The 10,745-nt window shown below is 37.8% G+C and overlaps 1 non-coding gene across 1 annotated transcript; it reads right to left on the bottom strand.

The window, feature by feature from the left end:
* Positions 1-8,754: 8,754 nt before the first annotated feature.
* On the bottom strand, positions 8,755-8,861 carry LOC129151544 (U6 spliceosomal RNA). Its single transcript, XR_008558200.1, has one exon. It is a non-coding gene; the product is annotated as a U6 spliceosomal RNA (small nuclear RNA).
* Positions 8,862-10,745: the final 1,884 nt, after the last annotated feature.

Raw genomic sequence — 10,745 nt, 5'->3', positions numbered from 1 at the left:
TTTGACCCCCTTCATCCATTTCCCCCACCCTAAACCCCCTTTTTAAAATATATCTATATTGCTGATCAATGATTCTTTCTCATCGTTGATGCTTCTATCTCTTTCTCCCCCTCCCTTCCTCTCTGAAATCAATAAAAAATATTTTTAAAAATCGTAAAAAATAAAATATATCTATATTGATTTCAGAGAAGAAGGGAGAGAGAAAGAGAGGTAGAAAAATCAATAATAAGAGAGGATCATTTATTGGCTGCCTCCTGCACGTCCCCCACTGGGGATCAAGCCCACAACGCAGGCATGTGCCCCTGACCGGAATCGAACCTGGGACCCTTCAGTCCGCAGGCTGACACTCTATCCATTGAGCCAAACTAGTTAGGGCCCTAAACCCTTTACCTCTGGCAACCACCGATCTGTTCTGTGTATCCATGAGCTTAGGTTGTTGTTTGTTTGTTTTGTTTAGGTTCCACATATGAGATCATATGGTATTTGTCTTTCTGGTTTACTTATTTCACTTAACATAATTCCCTTGAGATCCTCTATGTCCAGATTTCTTTTTTATGGCTGAATAATATTTGTGTGTGTTACATTTTTTAAAGCCACTTGTCTATCTATGGATACTTAGGTTTTTCTATGTTTTGGCTATTGTAAATAATGCTGCAATAAACATATGGATTCATATTACTTTTTAAATTAGTGTTTTTGTTTCCTTGAGATAAATACCCAAAAGTGGAATAGCTGGATCATATGGTAATTCTATTTGTAATTTTTTGAGGAACACCCATACTATTTTCCTTAGTGGCTGCACCAATTTACATTCCCACCAACAGTGCATGAGGGTTTACTTTTCTCCACATTCTCATCAGTTGTTATTTCTTGACTTTGATGATAGCCATTCTAACAGGTGTGAGGAGATATATCGTTATGGTTTTGATTTGCATGTCTCTAATTAGTGATGTTGAGCACTTTTTGCACGTACCTGTTAGCCATCTGTATGTCTTTGGGAAAATGTCTATTCAGATCCTCTGCCCATTTATTAAAATCAGATTTTTTTCCTATTGAGTTGTATGAGATCTTTATATATTTTGCATATTAACTTATCAGATTTGCACATATTTTCTCCCATTCAGTAAGTTGTTGGGGTTGCCTTTTCATTTTCTTGATGGTTTCTTTGCTGTGAAGAAGCTTTTCAGTTTGATGTAGACCCACTTGTTTATTTTTGCTTTTGGTGTCAAATCCAAAAGATCATCACCAAGGTGGATGTCAAAGAACTTACCCCCTATGTTTTCATTTAGGATTTTTAGGGTTTCAAGTTTTACCTTCAAGTTTTTAATCCATTTGAATTAGTTTTTGTGTATGATGTTAGATAGCTGTCCATTCTTTTGCATGTGCTTTCCAGTTTTCCCAAAAGCATTTATTGAAGACACTATCTTCCCCTGTTGTATATGCTTGGCTCCTTTGTCATAAATTAATTGACCATATACGTGTAGGTTTATTTCTAGGAAGTCTATTCTGTTCCATTGATCTATGTGTCTAGTTTTGTGCCAATACCATTTTGCTAGAAATAAAGATAATTTGCTGGTGTTCCACAAGTCTATTTGGGGATGGGGGAGGTTGCGGGCATTAAAAGCTGCTGTTTATTAGTATATTTACCTTCTTTACTCAGCATAAGGTAGAGGTGAAAAAAGCTTCATAATCTTAACATGGGAATTTATATTACAATTGGTCTTTGGAATATAATTAGTTTTCTTGAATAACAAATTTATTTTCTCATAGCTTAGATAGTTTTGGTATCCTCCCCCCCTTTTTCTTTTAGGGAGTTTAAATACTATGTTTCTGATTTGGGATTTAAACTCCATATTAGATAGAAGTAGATTGGGATTAGCCTTACCTAAGAATTGTCTCAAATTTTATTCTTTAAAAAATTTAAAAAAATATTTTTATTGCTTTCATAGAGGAAGGGAGAGAGAGAGAGAGAGAGAGAGAGAGAGAGAGAGAGAGAGAGAGAGAGAAAGATAGACACATCAATGATGAGAGAGAATCATTGATCAGCTGCCTGGGGATCGAGCCTGCAACCCGTGCATGTGCCCTGACCAGGAATTGAACCGGGACCTCCTGGTTCCTAGGTTGACTTTCAACTACTGAGCCACACCGGCCAGGCTCAAATTTTATTCTAAACTTGAAAATAAGTTCCAAAAACATTTTGTCCTGGTAACTCCTATTAATAGCATTTATCTGATTCATCTTGGAAATTTTCTTTGCTGTATCTTTCCTCATTTATACAATAATGTAAATGTGAAATATCTTACTATTTACTTCATGACTGATTATGATTAAGAAAGAGGAGAAATGGTTATTAACTTTATAGCACTTAGTAAAATCCTGTGTTTAAATTGTTACACAACATAAAATATGTGGCCTATGAACATCCATATATTTTTACATAGTAAATAACTTAACAAGTAAGCGAACAAATAAAACTAATTAAGATCCTCTGCTGTGCTCAGCACGGTCAGGGGTGAACCTGAGGAGGCAGGGGGCAGTGAAGGGTTAAAGAAGACAGACAAGAGAATATAGCTGGGGCTAGGTGGGACATTGCTCTTAGATGGAGACACAGTGCCACAGCCTGTAAGCCGAGTCTTTATTTTATAGGCAGATCCCACGAGGCAAAGTAAGGACGTGGTCAAGATGTTTACAATGTTCTCATAAGTTTCAAATCTATTTAATTACATGCACCTGAGAACCCTATCAAGCTTTGTTTTGGCAGCATTTGCCCCAGCCTATATCACTTAGCTACCTGGGACCACAGGTTTGGACCATAAGGTCAAGCTTACAACCATAGCCTTTGGCTATAATTGTGCTGGGAGGGCTTTGCCCTCCAAACTGGGAACTGCACGTGGCTTTGCCACGAGAGGACCATGCCTTCTCATTAGACTGAGGCTTGAATCTGTCCTAACGCTGTAGCAGCTCTCCACAAGATCCAACTTTTAACTATATATACATTTAATTATTTGTCAATGAAATGGCTGAAATAAATAATAAACCCAGACTGGCTTTTATTCCTGGTGGTTATGTGTACAAAAACAAAATTCAATATTAATTGAAAGCAAACAATTAAGAAAAAAAATATGGCACTCATTTGACTTTAATAAAAATTATTTGTTTTTCTATCTGCAGATGACTTATCATTTTATGTTCATTCCCTTTCACTGCCCTACTTATATACAATCAGTAAACACACAAAAAATCAGCATCTATAAAATATAATTCAGAAGGCATGTTATTAAAACATCATATAGCATATTCCAAAAGTCAACAAATGATGCACTAATTACTGGTTTGGGATACTTGTGTTATTTGCTCATATAATTAAGTTGATGACATAATTATATGATTCTGTAACAAGTGAAGCATTTGGTGTACTCTGGGAGAGACTTGTTTTTAAGTCTTGGCCCTAGATGGTTTGATTCAGTGAATAACGTGTCGGCCTGTAGACTAAAGGGTCCTGGGTTTGATTCCAGTCAAGGGCACATGTCCAGATTTCGGGCTTGATCCCCAGTATAGGGCATGCAGGAGGCAGCCATTCAATAATTTTATCTTGAGGATTAAAAATGGCAGAGTATGAGGATGCTGCACGAACATGCTCCAGGAACAAGCTGGAATTACAACTGAAATACAGAAAGGCTTCCTGCATAATCAATGGAAAACTCACAGGAGAGAAACCTGATACCCAAGGACCAAAGATGGAGACGGCATAGAGACTGGTAGGAGGGGTGGAGGCATAAAAGGGCTGCCTGGGCACCCACAGATGGCAACTGAAGTCCTGGAGAGATGTCTCAGCTTTGGGGGGGTAGTGAGGGGGGGACACTGAGAACTTTGGGATATAATACCGAAGCTGGGCTCCCCAGCAGAGAGCACCAAACTGAGGAGGGTATCCACATAACATCTAGCTGTGAAAAGCAGTGGAGTGCAGTCTGCCAGGGAGTGGCAGCTGAAAGTTCAGGCACCCTCTTAAAGGGCCAATGCACAAAAATTCCCTGTGGAGCCACCCACCTTGTGCTCTGGCAGAGGGAGGGTGAAGTGGACTGGAACTGTGAGAGGGGGGGCTCAGGGGGATAGAGCTCAGAAGGCAGACACTCCAAGTTTCCTGGGCTAAGTCATTCTCTCACACAGCAGAGGACATCTTTCCCACATAGATATATCTGCCTTGCCTGATGGAAGACAGTCAACACACCCTATTGGAAAACACCTTGCCCTGAGGCCACTTAAGAGATTAAAAGTAACAATTAGCCTCCTGGTAGAAGCAACTGCCCCACCCTGTTGAAAAAACTCTTGCCACCTGAGAACGATTGCCTGGGGGCAATTCAAGTCAGAATCCTATTAGTCTGTATACAGAATCGGTCTCTGGAGGCTTTGAGTCTTTGCCTGATCCAATTAGTAACAGCCTTTAACACTGTCCTGCAGTAGAGATTGACAGGTACAGAGGATCTACCTAAAACATAGTCACAAACCCAGACAACCAAAATGAGGAAACAAAAAAAAACAACCACCAAATGAAAGAACTAGCAAATTCTCTAGAAGAGATAAATGAAGCAGAGATAATACATTTATCTGAAACACAGTTCAGAGTAATGATGTTAAAAATGCTCAACAGTATGAAAAATGATATAGTAACTATGAAAAAAGAACAGTCTGAGATAAAGAATTACATAACACAAATAACACACTGGAAGGAATACACAGCAGATTAGGGGAAGCTGAGGATCGAATCAGTGAATTAGAAGACAGAGTTGAAAATATCACTCAATTAGAGAACCAAAAAGAAAAAACAAAAAACAGAAGGACAGCTTAAGAGAGCTGTGGGACAATGTGAAACGTAACAATGTTAGAATAGTAGGTGTGCCACAAGAGGCAGAAAGGGAGAAATGAATAGAGAAGGTGTTTAAAGAAATAATGGTAGAAAACTTCCCCAACCTGGTAAAGGAAAAATTCACACAAGTTCAGGAGGCACAGAGAACCCCAAACAAGAAGAACCTAAACAGATTCATGCCCCAGACACATCATAATTAAAATGCCAAAATTAAAGACAAAGAGAGAATCTTAAAGGCAGCAAGAGAAAAGAAAACTGTTACCTACAAAGGAGTTCCTATAAGGCTGACACTTGATTTCTCATCATAAACTCTACAGGACAGAAGGGAATGGCATGAAGTACTCAAGGTAATGGAAAGCAAGAATCTGAGACCAAGATTACTATATCCAGCAAGGCTATCATTCAAAATAGATGGTCAAATAAAGAGCTTCCCAGACAAAAAAAAAAAAAAAAAAGGCTAAAGGAGTTCATCACCACCAAGCCAGCATTACAAAAAATAATGGGACTGCTGTAAGGGATTGTTGAGAAGAAGAAACAGAGAGAGAAACCTAGCCATGCAGAATTAAAATGGCTATAAATAAGTACCTCTCAATAATAACCCTAAATGTAAATGGATTAAATGCTCCAATCAAAAGGTGTAGGGTAGCTGAATGGATACAAAAACATGACCCAACTATATGCTGTCTACAAGAGATCCACCTCAAAACAAAAGACACACACAGGATGAAAGTGAAGGGATGGAAAACAATTTTCCATGCAAATGGAAAAAAAAAAGCTGGAGTAGCAATACTCATATCCAACAAAATAGACTTTAAAAACATCATGCTAGCCCTGGCTGGTTTGACTTAGTGGATAGAGCATTGGCCTGCGGATTGAAAGGTCCCAGGTTTGATTCTGGTCAAGGGCACATGCCCAGGTTGTGGGCTCGATCCCCGGTGGGGGGCGTGCAGGAGGCAGCCTATCAATGATTCTCTCATCATTGATGTTTCTAACTCTCTCTCCCTCTCCATTCTTCTCTGAAATAAATAAAAACATATTTAAAAAAAATAAAATAGAAAATAAAAGCATCATGCTAATTGAAATAAGCAAGTTGGAGGAAGATAAATATATGATCTCACTCATTTGTGGAATATAATGAACAACATAAACTGATAAACAAAAATAGAGCCAGAGGGGGAAAATATTCTAGAATATAATAGAAGTAATCCTGTTATTTGAAGATTTTTAATATTTCCTACAACTTTTGTGATATCATACTATATTAGTACAGTTCTGGTAATATTATAATTAAAATTAGAAGCCCGGTGCACGAAATTCTTGCACTGGGCAGGGGGGGGGGTCCCTCAACCTGGCCTGCGCCCTCTCGCATCTGGGAGCCCTTGGGGGATGTCCAACTGATGGCTTAGGCCTGCTCCCCATAGTCAGTGCGCGTCATAGCGACCGGTCGTTCTGCTGTCCAGTCAATTTGCATATTAGCCTTTTATTATATAAGATCCTTTTATTCTTGAAATATTAATGTTTATTGCATGTAATGTTATTATATGTAAGATCATTTTTCTTGAATAATTGGTGTTTATTGCATGTAACATTATCATATTTAAAATCATTTTTCTTGCCCTGACTGGTTTGGCTCAGTGGATAGAGCTTCGGCCTGTGGACTGAAGGGTCCAGGGTTCGATTCCAGTCAAGGGCATGTACCTTGGTTTCGGGCACATCCCCAGTAGAGGGTGTGCAGGAAGCAGCTGATCCATGTTTCTCTCTCATTGATGTTTCTAGCTCTCTATCCCTCTCCCTTCCTCTCTGTAAAAAATCAATAAAATATATATATTTTTAAAAATAAAATAAAATCATTTTTCTTGAAATAAAAAAACTGAATAAAAAATTATTCTATCATTGATGTTTCCATCTCTCTCTCTCTCCCCCTTCCTCTCTGAAATCAATAAAGATATATTTTTAAAAATTAAAAACAATTGCCTAGGATATGTATTATTTTTAACTGTTCAATTTTGTTCTATTTTTATGTTAATGTAGAAAACTATTATTATTTTTTTCATTGAATTGTAGCACATACAGTTTACTCCCTAGGTCAGTGGTCGGCAAACTGTGGCTCACATGCGGCTCTTTGGCCCCTTGAGTTTTTAGCAAAGGCCAGTTTAGGAGTACCCCAGTTAAGTTAATAACAATGTACCTACCTAATAGTTTAGTTTAAAAAATTTGGCTCTCAAAAGAAATTTCAATTGTACTGTTGATATTTGGCTCTGTTTAATGAGTTTGCCGACCATTGAATTGTAGCACATACAGTTTACTCCCTCCAGGTCAGTGGTTCCCATATGTTGTCTCAGCACTGTGCCATAATTTTATTAATGTACTCAGTATAGTTTTATTATTTCACATAATTTTAACAAGTTTAATAAGATTGTTTTGCATTTTTGTTAGCAAAGATTTATATTTCCCTATTGTTTACAGTTGTCTGCAGTTCCAAACATATATAACCTCTCTGTAATGTTTTTTTGTCCACACACTACTGAAATTCAGGTGCTGACTTATATTTCTAATATGTCTTTGGAAATATTTGGTAAATTTTTAACATGCATAGCAAATTGTGATTCTTTTCTTAAATGTACTTTTAAGCCCTAACTGGTTTGGCTCAGTGGATAGAGTGTCAGCCTGTGGACTGAGAGGTCCCAGGTTCGATTCCGGTCAGGGACATGTACCTTGGTTGCGGGCACATCCCCAGGAGGGGGTGTGCAGGAGGCAGCTGATCAATGTTTCTCTCCCATTGATGTTTCTATCTATCCTTCTCCCTTCCTCTGTGTGGAGAATCAATAAAATATATTTTTTTAAATGTAGTTTTAAAATTTATGTACAATAAAATGTTCCTTTTTTGATGCACAGTTTTGTGAGATATCACAAATATACTATTTGTCAATCAAAATCAGGATACAGAACAGTTCTTTTACTCTCCTAAATTTCTTCATGCTGCCCCTTTATATTCATTCCCACAGCCCCCCACTCCCATCCTTAACCTGGGATAACCACTACTTGCTTTCTGACTTCATAGCTTTGCCTTTTCTAGAATGCCATCCAAAAGGAAGGGAACGCTCTGGTATGTAACCTTTTGAGCCTGGCTTCTTCCAGTTAGTACAATGTATCTGAAATTTATTCATATTGTTCATCAATAGTTTATTTTTCTTTGTTGCTGAGTAGAATTCCATTGTATAATTGTACCTGAGTTTGTTTATTCACTCACCCATTGAAGGATATTGGAAAGGTATTTGGGTTGCATACAGGTTTTTGTGTGATTATAAGTTTTTGTCTTTTGGATAAATACCTAGGAGTAGAATAACTGGATCCGATAGCAGGTGTATATTTAACTTACAAGAAACTACCAGACTGTTTTCCAAAGTGGTTGTTTCGTTTTGCATTACTACCAGCCATGTGAGTTCCAATTGCTCTAAATTTCCGTTCTTTTGCTTTCCTGAAGCTTCAATGGTCATTTCCTGCAGAGTGTTCTGAGCTCATGCCTAAGACATCTTCACCTAAATGCCACCGTTACTTCAAATCCTCTCATCCATTCCCTATCTTAGGTAGTGGTGCCATTCTCCCAGTTGCCCAGGACAGAAAGAGGGGGAATTACTTGTAACTCTTATCTCTTCCTTATCATTCATATCCAAAGGTCACTGGATTTTGTCGAAACAATCTATTTCTTCCCGTTGTAGTATACCTTCCCACTCAGACCCCTTCGAGCCCTTCTGTTCACTGGCTCAGGATCATCTTGACACATAAATCTGAGCTAATCAAGTCCCAAAAGGCTCCAATGGCTTTTCATTAGCAGGAAATATAACACCCTTTAAGATTTGTGGGTGTTTTTTTTTTTTCTTTTCTGTTTTTAAAATATGGAACACTTCACAAATTTGCGTGTCATCCTTGCGCAGGGGCTATGCTAATCTTCTCTGTATCATTCCAATTTTAGTGTATGTGCTGCCAAAGCGAGCACTTGTTTTGTTTTTTGTTGTGTGTGTTTTAAACAAAACAACTCTCCAGTTAGCTCTCCTTTATCTGACTAATGTCTGAATTCAGAAGCCAAACTGCCAGATTTTGAATTTTGACTCTACCACTTACTGCTTTTACCTTGGATAACAACCTCTCCACGCACAGTGGTATTCAAAGTTATATAAGACAATGAAAAGATTTGCATCACTGAGATTTGGTTCCTTAGCTTTTTAAAAGATTAAAAACAAGTATCTTATTCTTTTATTACAATCACACATCATGTTTCTGATTCATTTATATTCTTTTCTTTATTGATTAAGGTATTACATATATGTCCTTATCCCCCCATTCCTGCCCCCCCCCCCCCCCCATGCCCTCACCCTCCTGGTGTCTGTGTCCATTGGTTAGGCTTATATGCATGCATACGAGTCCTTTGGTTGATCTCTCCCCCTCCCCCCCACTCTCCCCTACCTTCCCTCTGAGGTTTGACAGTCTGATCGATGCTTCTCTGTCTCTGGATCTGTTTTTGTTCATCAGTTTATGTTGTTCATTATATTCCACAAAGAGTGAGATCATGTGGTATTTATCTTTCTCTGACTTTTATTCTGGAGTCGAGCCTAGATATGAATCTCAGCTCTACTCAGATCAATTATTAGCTATGTTCTCTTCGGCAAGTAACTGTTTCATCTGTACTGTGGGAATAATAGTATTAGCCTCATAGCGATTGTTGTGAAGACTAAACGAATTACTGTATCTACAAGGGCTTCACACAATGCCAGGCACAGAGTAAGCACTGTTTAGAGTATTAATTATTATTATTATTTAACTGGTGGGGAAGTAAGCCCTTATTTCCCACCCGTCATTGGTGCCCTTGCAATGAACCCTGAACAACCAGCATGTCCTTCTGTCATAGAAATTAGCACAATGTATAGACATTACTTTCCTCACTCACACCTTAAGATGTCTGACAGGAATTTCTTTGCCTCAAGCACTCGGGTCTCTAAGAATCCCCAGGGCTTATCCCTTTTTTGGTCTAGGGCCTTTTTAGTCTGTCTACCCCTGCTTCTCCAGATACCAGATATGACCCTAGAGACATTCTGACTTTATGTGTACAAATGTTAAAATGAGAATCAAACCATCACAAATGGATTTTTGTTTAGAAAGCATTTTTTGGAATGTATTCAAACCAATTTAATTTTTTTAAAAAAATATATTTTATTGATTTTTTACAGAGAGGAAGGGAGAGGGATAGAAAGTTAGAAATATCGATGAGAGAGAAACATCGACCAGCTGCCTCCTGCACACCCCCTACTGGGGATGTGCCCGCAACCAAGGTACATGCCCTTGACCGGAATCGAACCTGGGACCTTTCAGTCCGCAGGCCGACGCTCTACCCACTGAGCCAAACCGGTTTCGGCCAATTTAATTTCTTGATAAGATTTCTATATAGTACAGCAAAACAACATATATTTTTTTTCCATTTTCATTGTACAGAAATCATTCTCATTATATTTTTCTATGTAAATTACAAAGCAAGAAATTGATTCATCAATCAGTTTTTTACACATATTAAATTCTTCCAATTACTGTTTTTTTGCCATTGAGTTACTCAGGATCAAATTAAAATCTAAATTTTATTGATATAATTCTATTAAATTTGATCAAGAACTATGGGCAGTTTCACTTTGTTTAATATTTCTATCAGGTTTAAATTTTTAGGGTCAATTTTGGCAACTTTTAATCATGAGATGTGATTTTTCAGTGAGTTTTTCTTTCTAATACATTTATCATGAGCAGTGTTAACTGTTTTGGTTTTATTTCTACAATGGAAATCCACTTGTTGTGATTTGGATAAAAATTTAAATTCACTTCTTTGCTAAATTGAGAA

This window comes from Eptesicus fuscus, chromosome 14 (assembly GCF_027574615.1).
Source record: "Eptesicus fuscus isolate TK198812 chromosome 14, DD_ASM_mEF_20220401, whole genome shotgun sequence".
NCBI classification, from domain to species: Eukaryota; Metazoa; Chordata; class Mammalia; order Chiroptera; family Vespertilionidae; genus Eptesicus; species Eptesicus fuscus.
Note: the sequence above shows the minus strand (reverse complement) of the source record. Positions and strands in the feature narration are given on the sequence as shown.